This window comes from Dromiciops gliroides, chromosome 1 (assembly GCF_019393635.1).
Source record: "Dromiciops gliroides isolate mDroGli1 chromosome 1, mDroGli1.pri, whole genome shotgun sequence".
Classification (NCBI taxonomy): domain Eukaryota; kingdom Metazoa; phylum Chordata; class Mammalia; order Microbiotheria; family Microbiotheriidae; genus Dromiciops; species Dromiciops gliroides.
Window position 1 is genome coordinate 468187714 of NC_057861.1, and position 14461 is coordinate 468202174.

The 14461-nt window shown below is 40.0% G+C and overlaps 1 protein-coding gene across 2 annotated transcripts in view; it reads right to left on the bottom strand.

Annotated features, from left to right (window-relative positions):
• MEGF10 (multiple EGF like domains 10) overlaps nt 1-5197 on the bottom strand; it is a 138609-nt gene extending 133412 nt beyond the window's left edge. The window contains exon 1 of one of the 2 annotated variants that reach the window (XM_043977268.1): nt 4572-5197. The gene's annotated coding sequence lies outside the window, so the exon portion shown is untranslated. The remainder of the gene's footprint in view (nt 1-4571) is intronic. The other variant, XM_043977269.1, reaches the window with a different exon arrangement.
• Nucleotides 5198-14461: the final 9264 nt, after the last annotated feature.

The window sequence follows — 14461 nt, forward strand, 5'->3', positions numbered from 1 at the left end:
AAGAGGACTGATGATAACATGATATTGGGTAAAATAGTGGATGATGGGTGATGTCTTGAATTTCATGTTGTAACAATTGGAATGATGCCACCTGCTGGAGAGCTACTGTAGGAAAGCTCCACCATGAGGAGAAGGCATCTGAGAGCAAGGCCATGCGGCTTTTCTTTGGTGTCAGGAAGTGACATTTGCTTGTGGGAGGAAGAAGGGGCGAGGCTGGCTCTCTTTCCCTAGGACTCTCATAGAGAGTGGAGCAGGAGAACTGTAGCTACCCGAGATAGACAGATGAATCTAGGCCTTTCTCTCTCTCTTTACCAAATTCTTATTCTCCTTAATAAATGCTTAAAAGTCTAAACTCTTGCTAAAGCTTATAATTTACTGGCGACCACTCATTAGATATTTTAGACAGTATAGCTAGAATTTTAGCCCCATACAATGTGAACTGGATTTAAGTGAGGAAGAGTTGTGCAAAATTGTGAACCTCACTCTCTCTTCCAGAGTCATCAAAGTCCAGTGGCAGGACAAAAGTCAAGACAACTGGTGATGCAGCAGGTGACCTTGTCTTGACCAAGCTTTAAGCACTGCATGGTGCTTGCTTTCGCTGTCTTCATGGCCATCAAAACAAATTGTTCTCATCTACCCATTCTATAGGGGCAAATCTTCACATGCTTCCAGTAGTCATCTCCCTAACTTATAGACAGGTTTGAAGCTTGTCAGTTACTCTCAACCTGGTTTAGCCCTCCTACCAAAATGATTTTACTGGGGTATGGTCATGGTGCCTGCTATCACTTCTTGGAGCACAGGTGAGAGTTGGGTGATAGGTGGACACCAAATGTGAATGAACATCCCTGAAAAGGGCTTGGTAAGCCCTCATACCAGAGGTGCTAACCTTTCCTGAGCATCCCATAAAAATTGTATACAAATGTGACAGAATATTATTTTTCTGTAAGAAATTATGAAGGGGATAGTGTCACAGAAACCTTGGAAGACTTCTATGAACTGATGCAGAGTGAAGAAAACAGAAATGGTAAAATTATTTCTATAATGACATCAGTTTGGTAAAGACAAACAACTTTGAAAGTATTAGGGACTCTGATCAGTATAATGACCAACCACAATTCCAGAGGACTAATGAGGAAACCTACCTCATGAGAGGTACAGGATTCAGAATGGAGAATGAAATAGACATATACATACACACACATATATACATACATATAACATGTATATATGAAATATATATTTTAAAGTATGAAAAAAAGAAATATATATAAAAGTAAACTGATAACAGACCAAACAAGGATAAACTGTTTATATTCTAACATAGGGAGATACAGTACATTATATATGTATAAACATGGACAATGAGGAGATTTGTTTTGTTTAACTATACACATTTGTAACATTGTTGTCAGTTGCAGACTTAGGGTGGGAAGGAGAGAAGACAGATTTTTGCTGATTGAAAAAAAATTATAATTTAAAAAAAGGTTTTGATGGAAATGCAAATGAATAGAAAAAATACTTTTTATTTTTAAAGTTAAGAAAGAAAGTTATTGAGTCATTCTACTGAACAATTCTTCTACCAATGAAAATAACTTAGGTGACCTAAATATTAATCTACCTTTAATTAAATTGACCATGAAGTAATAGTGATGAATGATAATTCCACAGAATTACTTTTTTCCCAAATGAACTTATGCCAGGTTACATTTATGATACATTTATAATACAAGCAACTTACATAGGAAAGACATTGATCTCCTTTTTTCCCCCATTCTCTCTTTCTTTTTTTGACATGTATCTAATACCAATGCTTCTATTTCCTTAGGACTACCAAGCTCAGATGGACTTCTGGCTGAAGCTGAATGGAATGTCAGCCAACCCCACACAATGAGCCCTTTTGTCCAGCTATCACATGAGCAGTGTTGTGTTTCAACTATTGTCACTTCAAACCAAGACAGAGAAGCATATATTCACACAAACCAGCTATTTTTAATGATTTCCTATAGGTCATTTAAAACAATTTTCAAAACCTTCCTCTCCCTTTCAACTCAGTCCATTTAAGCAGAGCACTTGAACCCAAACATTTGTCTCCACTTGTCTACTTGTTCCAGAGGAGGGTAAAAGGAAAAGAAAGAAAGGACAGAAGGGAAGACAAAAGTAAATGTTCTATATTTTAACTCTCACTAACCCACTTCAAAGAATCTTTGAGAACCAATTCTCACATTAAAGGTAATTACCATCAACAAAAACACTTCTGGGTTATAAGAGGTAATAGAGAATGAGAAAAAAAACCCTCAAATTCACAGATAACCAATATAACTAACTTTCACAAGTTTTCTCCACTCAAATCTCATACAGAAACTACTACATGAAAATGAAGCTGGACCTTTAGGCAAACCACCTCTTAGGCTTTCAGTTTCTTCACCTATAAAATGAAAGGGTTAGGCCAGATGGTCTGTAAGGTTTTATCTAGATTTTCAGCATATAACCCAAGCTACTACCAAGTTGTTTAATTTAATTTAATTTTTTTTCTTTCTGTTCCAATTCTCATCCTTTTAGAGCATTAGTCAAATCATCAAAATGTTAGCAGCAGAAAAGATAAGAAAAGAAGCAAAGATGTAAAATCTGTATAATTGATAGTTATTTGAAAACCTGACATTGGCACTAGGAATCTACTAACAAAATTTGAAATCAATTCATCAAACAATGTTCAATGTATCTCTGTGATTGCAAATCACCAAAACCCATGACCTAACATCTTAAAAGTGCAGGGGGGGGGATTACAATAAAATATATAAAATTAAAAGCCATTTTCCAAGGGGTTATTTTGGTTTTTAAAAGGGGGGGGGGGTACTATAGATTCAAGAGAGAACTAGCCCTACAATTGAGAGTCAAACTGTGGAGAGCCCTGGATCTTGAGCACCCAGTTGAGTAACCCATGCAATGGATACATTGTGCCCAGGGGGAACAAAGTAAAGAGGAGAATTGAGAAGACTACAAAAGGAAAAGACATTAAACCACTAGAATATTGGAGGCATGAGCTAACTTGGTCTCATTTGTTGTCTTGTGTGCCTCAGTACCACTGTATTCCAAAGTTGTGCTCACTCTATACAAAGATGCTGTGCATGTCTGTGGTAGGGTACAATGCAGGTTTATGGAGGGAAAGTCTTTGAGTTATTGTTCTAAGTTTAGTTATTGTACTATGCTATCTTAATAAATACCTTTGCTTTGAGCAAAGTGTGTCTATACACAATTAAACCACTAAAAGAAAACTCTTAAGTCTTACTCATGAGCTATATAGTTTTAAGAGTGCAGACCCACAGGGTACCCTAGAAACTGGAAGTAGACCACATGTTGTGAAACATATGAATTTAATGTAATATTACAACACTAATAGGAATTCAAATATAAAGAATTCAGAGAAATGCAGGAGACCTGTATGAATTGATACAAAGTATAGAAGGCAAAAACAAAAAAATACAACACTAAAAAGCAACAAAACCCAAATTAAACAGACACTAAGAGTATTATCATGCTTCCTCTCATACAGATTCTAAACTCCTCAATGTAGAGATGAGATTAAATGACTTGCTTGATATCATATTAGATAATTTATACGGATTTTACAAGTTAAAAGGTACACATTTTCTCCCCAGAAAAATCAAACAAATGTACACATTTGGCCACAGGACAGTATATTTGGTTACAATACTTTGTTCAAAGGAATTCATTAAGACTGAGATTTAGAAGGGTTGTGCCCCCTATCAGTATGGACCACAGAGGAAATCATGGATTTTTAAAGTGTTGGTGTGAGTATTTAATTTGTTGACTCTGAAGTACCACTTGAAGCTCCAAAATTGTTGAGAAAGACAGACAGACATGGAGATAGAGACAGACATGGGAAGAGACAGAGAGCTAGTCCCAGCAAATGGACACAAGGTTGGTTATGTTCAAAAGAGTTATCAATAAGAAATTATTTTTTAAAATTAGACCAATTTAGGACAGATTAAAAAAAAAAACAACCTTGGCAACATTCACAAAGAATAAAGTAAATTCCCAAGGAGAAGGAATGGAGATTCACAGGAACAAGCATCCTAAAACAGCTGTATTTACATTTTAAAGCTATTCCTGACAACCTTTCTACCTATTGCTAAAAATGTGTTATTGCAGTCCACTACCAGCACATCCTTAATATATTGAGCAAATAAAGGAAGAAAGAGTGAGAGAGTAATGAATGCTACACTTTAAAGGAGAAAAGGAAACTGATCTAAAAAAGATGTTAAGGAAAACACATTAGAGTCAGCCAGCGCTTTCTTCCTCTTACCCATTTCCAAGTATTGATATATTATCCACGATAAACATAACCTCCCGTTTAAGGGAGTGGAATAGAGTTCTGCATTTCCAAAAGAAACACTTTTCGAAAATTTTGGCTAATCCCCAAATAATAACAAAAACTTTCGAAGAAACAATTTAAACAATACCCATCACCACCATCCCCTCCCCCCTCTTCGTTTCCCACACAACATGGGAGCAGTTTACTAATGATACCATGTTTTTCTTTCCGGACATACCTCCAACTGCATCCACTTTGGCAAAGATCCAAGGGCAAAGAATGCTAGGTCAAACCAGGATGAGTTTTCCCAACTCCATAAACTTTACACAACTAATTCCTTCTTGCTTGTCTTCACTCCTAGCCTCCAAGGCAGATTCTGATCGGAAAAAAGTAGATTTATTCTATAGCCAGCATCTTTGTTGACCAAAAAACATTTTGGGAACGCTCCATTTAAATAAGAAAGAAGGGAAGTGGGAAGGCGCCTGCTGTTGGGGAGAGAAGGGGAGAAGTAGACAAAGTTCAAGTGTTTTCTTTCTTCCTCTTCTTTTCTTGCCTCCGATAGATAATTTCACATCTTCCTTTGTATAGTCAGAGATGCTAAAATGAGGAAGAAGCAGGATACTTTGCTTGGTATGTAGCAGTTTTGTCTGCAGCTGCTCCTGCAGTTGGGACAGTCCCTGAGGTTGTTGCTAAACAACCACTGCTCCTCCGACTCGCCCACCCCCCTCCTCAGGATTCCTACAAATAACAATCGTGAATCCCCTTCCCTCTGGGGCCGGGGCACAAATTACGAGCCACTGGCCTTCGGAACTCCCACTTAACACCGCAATTGGAAACAGTGAATAGACAAATGTAGTAGTCAAGCGTGGTGGGGTAGCAAAATTTGTGAACAATAAGGTTGGCAGTGGTAAAGGGGAGGGTACAGTATGTGTTTGTCTGGGAACAAAGTAGCAGAAACAAGTACCCTAGCTCTGACTGGTCCGCACAGGTGCTAGACAGGACGACGGGGAGGGTGAGTGAGTTTAAGACTCGGACTTCACGCTACATCAACAAGCTCAGGCTTGGGACACTGGACTCCGACCAACTCTGGATGTATCCACTGAAACAGCCGCAAAGCCACGCCAGCTGCCAGCTGCTTGGGCTCTAGCAAAGGCAGAGGCACAGCTGAAAGGGAAAGGAAAGGAAGAGAGTATTTAACCCCTGAACAAGTACTTGAGTTTGAAAGGTATAGTGGAAGTGAGGAAAAAGGAAAGCTAGGAAACTCTCAGAAAGTGAAAAGAAAATACATAGGAGCAGGCTGAAGGGAAAGGAGGGGCAGCTAGGTGGCGCAGTGGTTAGAGTACAATGTGTGAATTCAAATGTGGTTTGAAACACAAGCTGTGTGACCCTGGGCAAGCCGCTTAACCCTGTTTGCCTCAGTTTCCCCATATGTAAAATGAGCTGCGGAAGGAAATGGCAAACCACTCCAGTAACTTTGCCGAGAAAATCCCAAATGGGGTCATGCTGCCCGCGATGTTTGCCTAGAGCCGAGACACAGCTCATGCAGGAGAGAGCATAGGGTAGGATGGGATAAGATAAGATTGCCAAGTCTGGGGGTGAAGACTAACGCCCTTCAGTCACTGTAGATCCTCAGTTTACAGTAGTGGAAAAGGGGTGCTCCACACCCCTAAACTGCAATTGATGCTAATTACAAGATGCCCTAAAACCTTTATCAAGTGAGAATGATTCTTTGAGTTACAGAATCAACCACAGTTGTAAACTAGGTTGGAACAGGTCTTTAATTAATATGGAAAGAGTGAAGTGCTGCTTCGTGGCATGGCTCAATTTTATCAGCGGACACACAAGAAATTTATTCGGATTGGTTGAAAGAATTAGACATACCTCTGGGGTTCTAGTCAAACTGGGGAGAACTTTGAGGAGCCAGACTCTTGGGCCTGTAAAGGGGAGAAAAGTTGGATGAGAAAGAGGAGGATTGAGTTTGGATCTTCCCTTCTTGTCCTCTTTACCATTACTCCCACTTTTTTAGTGAGGCAATTGGGGTTACGTGACCCGCCCAAGGTCACACAGCTAGTAAGTGTTAAGTGTCTGAGGCCGGATTTGAACTCAGGTCCTCCTGATTCCAGGGCTGGTGCTCTATCCACTGTGCCACCGAGCTGCCCCGAGGTCATTTGTTTTTGCCACGAATTATCTCCTTTACTTTCCTTTTTCTTTTTAAAAATAAAAGTATTTTATTATTTTCCAGTTACATGTCAAAATAGTTTTCAACATTTGTTTGTCTTCCTGGATCCAGGCTGATTGCTCTATCCACACTGAGCCACTTAGCTGATATGTATTCATCATTTTTTTTAGTGAGGCAATTGGGGTTAAGTGACTTGCCCAGGGTCACACAGCTAGTAAGTGTTAAATGTCTGAGGTCGGATTCGAACTCGGGTACTCATGACTCCAGGGCCGGTGCTCTATCCACTGCGCCACCTAGCTGCCCTCATTACTCCCACTTTTGAGTTTCCTAGATCCTATTTGGAAAGACACGCTCAAGTCTTAGACTGCATATCTGACAAAATAAAAGTTTCCAAAGACCACCTAAGTGTAGAGAGGCTTATCGCGACATTGATTAGTGGGTGGTGAAATTTTCAGCCACAACAATTCTTATTTATCTACTGAGTGGTAAAGAGATTATGACCTTCATTCACCACAGATCCTTGAAGCATGTATAAACTTTATTATTCATCTTTAAATATTTATATTTTAACTAAGTGGGAGAGAAGTGACATTATCACTAAAGAACTTGCCAGAATAAATGATTTAATCCCTCCTTATGTCACTATCCACAATTTTGCTGGATTTGCTGGATTTTTTTTAAGTACAGATTAGAGTATATAAATAAGAAAATATTGTTTTTGTTTCTGTCCTTAATTCTCAAAGAGGATCATGACATTGGGGTGATATCATGACTTGCACTAAATTGGATTTAAGTGAGCAAAGGGCTGTGCAAGGTCACCAACCTCACTTTCTCTTTCAGAGCCATCTGGGTTCAGTGGCAAGATACATGTCAGGAAGATTGGAGATGGCCCAGATGTTTTAAGACAGTTGGGGTTAAACAACTTGCCCAGAGTCACCCAGCTAATAAGTGTCTGAGGTGACACCTGAACTCAGGTTCTCTTGACTCCAGGGCCAGTGCTCTATCCACTGTGCCACCTAGCTGCCCAATAAGAAAATATAAAACAAAATGTGTATTTGAAAATGGGAGAACAAAAGAGGGGAAAGTCACTTGAATACAACAGAGCTGAACTAATCTGCTCAAACTAGAGAATACACAAGAAAAAAAGTAAGTTTTTAGAGTTGTGATTGTAGGGTATCCCTCTTTATACAATACTTTCTAGTCACTCCAGTAGCAAATATGATAGACACACAATCCCCTAAAGTCCCAGCTATATGGCAGTCAGAGAAGCTGTCCTGGAGTTTTGACTGTTCTAGAGGACAGGAGTTTGAGCTGTTGATGTCCCTTTCTGATCACCTAAAATATCAAATGCCGTTTTCTAAGCAGTTGATACCCTTCAGACCTGAGGGATATCCAATGCCCTGTGAATCAATATGCCCTTATGCAGAATATACCCCAGAGACCAGAAGCATTTCTGTGTAGAGAAAAAGGAAAGCTATTATTTCCCAGCTATTATTAAACATTTTGTTAAGAATTGGATGGTCTATTAGTGTTTTTGTTGTTGTTGTTGAGTAATTTCAGTCATATCTGACTCTTTGTGACCCCATTTCGGATTTTCTTTGCAAAGATACTGCAGTGGTTTGCCTTTTTTTTTTTTCTTCAGCTTATTTTACAAATGAGGAATGAGGCAAACAGGGCTAAGTGCCTTGCCCAGGGTCACACAACTAGTAAGTCTCTGAGTCTGGATTTGAACTTAGGTCTTCCTGACTCCAGTGCCAGTGCTCTATCTACTGTGCCACCTAGCTACCCTATCCAAATAATAGCAAAATAGAAATCAGAGGCCTGGAAAGACATGTATGAAATGATGTATTGTGAAATTAGCAGAACCAAGAGAACATTGTACACAGACAGCAATATTTTTTGATGAAGCACTGTGAATGACTTGACTATTCTCAACAATACAATGATTCAAGACAATCCCAAAGGACTATTGATGAAACATACTATGCACCTCCAAAGAAAGAACTGATATTGATGGAACAGACTGAAGCATGCTGTTTTTCACTTTCTTTCATTTTTTTCTTTTAATCATATTTTCTTGTACAAAATGACAAATATGGTAATGTTTTACATAATCATACATGCATAACCCATATCTCATTGTTTGCCAACTCAGGGAGAGGAGAAGGGAGGGAGGGAAAGAGGGATAAAAATTGGAACCCCAAACTATAAAGAAAAAAGTTTATTATTTAAAAAATAGGAGGCAGCTAGGTGGTGCAGTGGATAGAGCACCGGCCCTGGATTCAGGAGTACCTGAGTTCAAATCCAGTCTCAGACACTTGACACGTACTAGCTGTGTGACCCTGGACAAGTCACTTAACCCCCATTGCCCTGCAAAAGAAAAAAAATAGAAATCAGATAATGAGTATGTATGTTTTTATACGTGTGTGTGTTTATGTGAGAAAGAATATATACCAGACAATAGAGTGAAGAAGCTCTCTCATTGGGAGTGAGGTAACTCAGTTCAACTAAAAGAGTTCTATATTTCGCCTAAGGAGTTCAGTGAAGTCTCTAATGTAGTAAGTTGGGGATAAAGACATGATGGAGAATGCCAATTCCTCTCATGTCTTCCCATAGTCTTTTCCTTTAGCAAACTGAAGTGGGGTTGGTCTTCTCTATCTTCTCTCTTGAAGCTGGAAGCCAGAAGCACCTGAAGCAACTGCAGAACCTGAAGAGACTTAAAGAGACCTAAGAAAATGGAACTCAAAGAGAAATAAAGAGCTCACCTCTTTCCTCCTCTCATCAACTCCACCCCACCCCTCAAACAAGCACAGGGCATTGAGCTCTACAAATAAGAAAAGAGCCCCATACCAATGGGCTTTGAGAGCGGGACTACATTCCTCCCCTGACCAAAACACCTCGTGGTCCCTTGCAAAGATCAATCAGGGCAAGTCCAAAAGCTGCTTTATCCACTCTGCCACCTAGCTGCCCCTACTGCTGTAATTTGAATTACTGTATGTTCACCGGTCCTGGATTCAGGAAGACCCGAGTTCAAATCTGGCCTCAGACACTTGACACTAGCTCTGTGACCCTGGGCAAGTCACTTAACCCTCATTGCCCTGTCCTGCCCTCCCCACCCCACCCACCCCCCAAAGAATTATTCAAGTCAAATTACAGTAGTAAACACATGCATTTACATGCAAGGCACTTTTCGTATGGTCATTCTCTAGTATTGTTGTCTAGAGATATTATAGAACTAAATCTTCAGGTTTACTGTAATATCATGACTTAGCCTAGTGACTAGTCAAACAGTTTTAGTTCTCTTCATACTGACTGATCTCTCTGCTTCTGTATGAGAGTTAGTAATTGGAATGGGCTATCAGGATCATTATAGATTTGTGTGTCTACATCTGGGCTGACAACCATTCCAAGTTAACTATCAGTATTGGTTGAATCTATACCCCATGAGTCTCTATAGAAGTTTTAGGCAGGAAAGGGGTTGCCTGTGGATTCAATTCTCCTGTCCTGCAATAGTACAGTTTTCTTCAGTGGATGCATTATTTTCTGTGCCCATATCTTGGTCAGAAAGTCTTTGTATAGGAGGCGGACAGTCTCTTTTTTCTCAGCTTCTTTCTTTCTTTTTGGTAATAAACATTTTTATTTAAAGTTTTGAGTTCCAAACTCTAACCCTACTCCCTGCTCCCAGAGGTGGTAAGCAATAAGATATAAGTTATACATGTGCAATTATATAAAACATCACCATATTAGTTCTTTTCTATAAGAGAACTCAAATGAAAGAAAAAAATGAAAGAGATAAAGTGAAAAATAGCATGCTTCAATCCGTGTTCAATCAATATCAGTTCTTTCTTTGGAGGTGGAGAGTATGCTTCATCATTAGTCCTTTGGGATTGCTTGGATCATTGTATTGCTGAAAGTAGTTAAGTCATTCACAGTTCTTCATCAAACAATACTCTCAGCCTCTCTCCATGTAGGTGCCCATCAGTTCTCTCCACCTTCTCATTAAAAAGTCTGACTAAAAGAAAAAAGTCTGACTAAATATATTATGGGCAATAGGTTGTAAATAGTTTTGATATGCCCCCCCCCCTCTATTCTCTGGGGCTATTTTGTAAACAGGCAAGTTGCAGTTTCTCAATTACTTTATATGGGTTAACTTTCCAACAGCCACTGAACTTGTAAGTCCTTGGATAGATGAAAGCAGGCTTTTCTTTGTCTTCCTCACACATAGGAATCTGGTAGTATCCACTATGCAAGTCCAAGATCAAAAACTGCTGGCTGTCTAGCAGACAATACAGAACATTTTGTACCTGTGACTTAGCATGCTGGTCCACTTTAGTCCTTTTGTTCAAAGTGCAGTGATCACCACACATCTATATCTTTCTATTTTTCTTAGGCATCATCACTATGGATGATGCATAAGGCAGGGCTGGCTTCTGTGATAATGCCATTAACCAGCATTTCTTTGAGATAGTTTCTGAGATCCTCCATCATCATTATAAGAATCTTCCTAGGGGGTAGCTAGGTGGCACAGTGGATCAAGCACAGGCCCTGGATTCAGGAGGACCTGAGTTGGAATGTGACCTCAGACACTTGACACTTATTAGTTGTGTGACCCTGGGCAAGTCACTTAACCTTCATTGCCCCACAAAAAAAAAAAGAATCTTCCTAGATCTTTCTCTAAATGGCTGGGAATCAGTAAGCTAGATTCTATGAGTTGCACCTCAAGCACATCCCACATCCCATTCATCCAATAAGAACACACCTGTTCTGCTGAGTTCCAGCTTCAACCTATACTTCTACTCTTGAGGTACTGAGGAGTCCCCAAAGTCAAATACCTAAGGATTCAGCAGGGAGAGGAGATGGTTAGGGCTCCCATGATGTACACTGGAACCTCCTGCCTCTATCTTCTTGTAAGTCCCTGCACAGTTTGCATGGATGGTCAAAGTGTGCAGGTATTGGGTCTCAGCTTGTTGCTTGCAGTATCCTGCTAGAATCTGAAAAGACTAGAATTAGTTCCAAGCAGTGCTGACACTCAGCAAGTATTGGAAGGTCTGGAGTGTCCATTGGAGAGCCAGTGTCCACGTTTCTATTGGGACATTTCAAATTCATCTCAATGTATCCCAGATAGGGATGGTCTTTAATCACTCAAATTACCAAATCCAAGATCTATCATAGACTTTAAAGGTATTTTACCCAAATACTTGCCATAAAAAAGATTGGAAAATGTCCAGAGCAGCATTGTAGTCCACTCAATTTTCGCCATCCTCTGACATCCTTCATGAGTCGAGGTGGAATAAGCCCATAAAGAATTAATAATAAACTCGATGTTACTGTACTTGGGGTTCTGGATGTCCTCATTTTCTGGCCCTGTTCCAGTCTCCCAAAGCCGGATCAGAAGATTTTAATTTCTTTATGACCCTTTGCCAGTATACCCAACATTAAGTGTGACTATCTAATCCATAATAATAACAAAAGATGTGTCCTATACTCTAATGATTTCCTCATGGAGGTGTTCTTATGTTAGACTTTTATGCTCTCCAATTATCTCTCCAAGAAGACTAGATTGTGCAGTACTCTACCTCGCACATGATTGTCAGACTCTTTGCCTGCAGCTCAGCATTAGTGAGGTTGTTGTCCTGTTTTACTCCTGTGGCCCACACTCTAGAAAGTTTGGAGCCTGCTGAAGTAGAGCCCTGTGGATTATATCGACACCTGAAGCTCAGAAGTACCAGGCTCACCAGGTTTCTGTGTCTTCATAGCTTTTTTAAAATATAAAATGTTTTTATTGTTTTTGACAACATTTAAAAAAACAGTTCTGAAATGCTCCTGTAATAGTCAACTACTGTAGCTTCAGCAGGTGGTATTTGTACTTTGTTTTCCAAGAGAACCAATAGCATCACAGGGTGGTGTTTTGAATTGGATTCAAGTGAAGGCAGAGCTGCACAAAGTCATCAGCTTCTCTCTTTCAGAGTCATTGAAGTTGGGTGGAACGACAAAAGTGCAGTGGATGAGCTTGGCATCTTTGATGTCTGAGCAAGCTCTAAGCACTTGGTTTTTAGGTGCCTTCAAGGCTGTTGGAATGAATTGTTCTCACCTACCCATTCTTTTTTTTTTTTTTTTTTTGGTGAGGCAATTGGGGTTAAGTGACTTGCCCAGGGTCACACAGCTAGTAAGTGTCAAGTGTCTGAGGCTGGATTTGAACTCAGGTCCTCCTGAATCCAGGGCCAGTGCTCTATCCACTTCGCCACCTAGCTACCCCTGCCCATTCTACTAGAAGAAGTCTTCACGTGTTTAGGTACAACAGTCTCAGAAGGTATAACAGACAACAAAACACTGAGGGAAATCTGACTTTTTGCACTAAATGAAAATGTGGAACAGAGATTCCCCCTGCCCCCCATGTAGTAAACACAGTATGTTTCTGTTGTCCAGTCATTTTCAACTCTTCATGACCCCATTTGAGACTTTCTTGGCAAAGATACTGGAGTGGTTTGCCATTTCCTTCTCTATCTCATTTTACAGAAAAGAAAACTGGAAAACAGGGTTAAGTGACTTGCCCAGGGTTACATAGTTAGTGTCTGAAGCCAGATTTGAGGAAGATGATTCTTCCTGACTCCAGGCCCCATACTTGATCCCCTGCACCACCTAGCTTCCCAAACACAGTATAGTACAAGACTATTATATGAACTTCAGATGCACTGCAAACACGTGCTCTCGTGCGCGAGCGAGCACACACACACACACACACACACACACACACACACACACCCTTTCCTTGTTTTCGGTTCAAAAGTCAGTGCTTATTGCAATTATATTGTCTGCATAGATCTGATACATCAGATATACTATACAAGTGTACAATCTCTGTAGTGTAATTTTTCCAGCATTCTTAGGATCCACAGTGCCTTAGCTATATCAGTCTCTGTACTTGTTGCTCGACCCAGAGGAAGAACTCAATAGGTTTATCTCCCTTGCACAGGACAGTATTAGACACAAAATTAGCACAGGCGTCTTTTGATCTGCTCCCCTCAAATATCACAGCTAAAGTTTGTATACATTCTTGCCAGGTAATAGTTGGCTTTGCCTCTATTCAGATATCCCCTGCCTTTGCAGTTATCTCCCTTTGGCTGTCTGTCAGTATCATCACTTTGTCTGGCTCAGGTGCCTTCTAGTGTCCCAGGTTCACTCTTGTCTGTCCAGCCCAAGTCTCCCACTTCTGTTCATATCCAGAGAAAATGCCAATTTGGGGCCTATTGTATGTATCACAGGCCTCTGCTCTAGCTACCACTGGGGCCCTGTAGCAAAGTTATGGGACTCTACATCTTACTTTTCTGTTTTATTGAGGATTCATACTTGGGATTTTTTATTGATGAACATACATTGAGTGACCATGGTGAGCTAGGATGGAACATATTTAGGTCAGAATCACAGAATATTAAAGCTGGAAGGAATTTTAGAGATCACCTAGTCAAATTAAAGTTATTAATGCTTGCTATGCATAGAGCATTGTGTTAGGCCCTAGGTAAAAAGAGAAGATGGATATAAAGTTTAAATGTGCGTTCATTGCACTAAAAAGGTTCCAGCCAGATACTCTGGGAGTTAGAATAGGCTTCTTGGAAGATTTGATATTTGAGTCAGGATAGGTACTTATTACCTGTGTGACCTGGAATAAGTCACTTAATCTTTTGGGGCCTCAGTTTACTTATAGCTAAAAAAGAAGTTTAGACAAGAAAACCTCTCAGGTCCCTTCCAGCTCTGGATTTGTGATATTAAGATAAGAGGGAGATCAGCTAGGTGTTGCAGTGGATAAAGCACTGGCCCTGGATTCAGGAGGACCTGAGTTCAAATCCGGTCTCAGACACTTTACAATTACTAGCTGTGTGACCCTGGGCAAGTCACTTAACCCTCACTGCCCTGCAAAAAAAAAAAAAAAAGATAAGGGGGAAAGGGAAGAA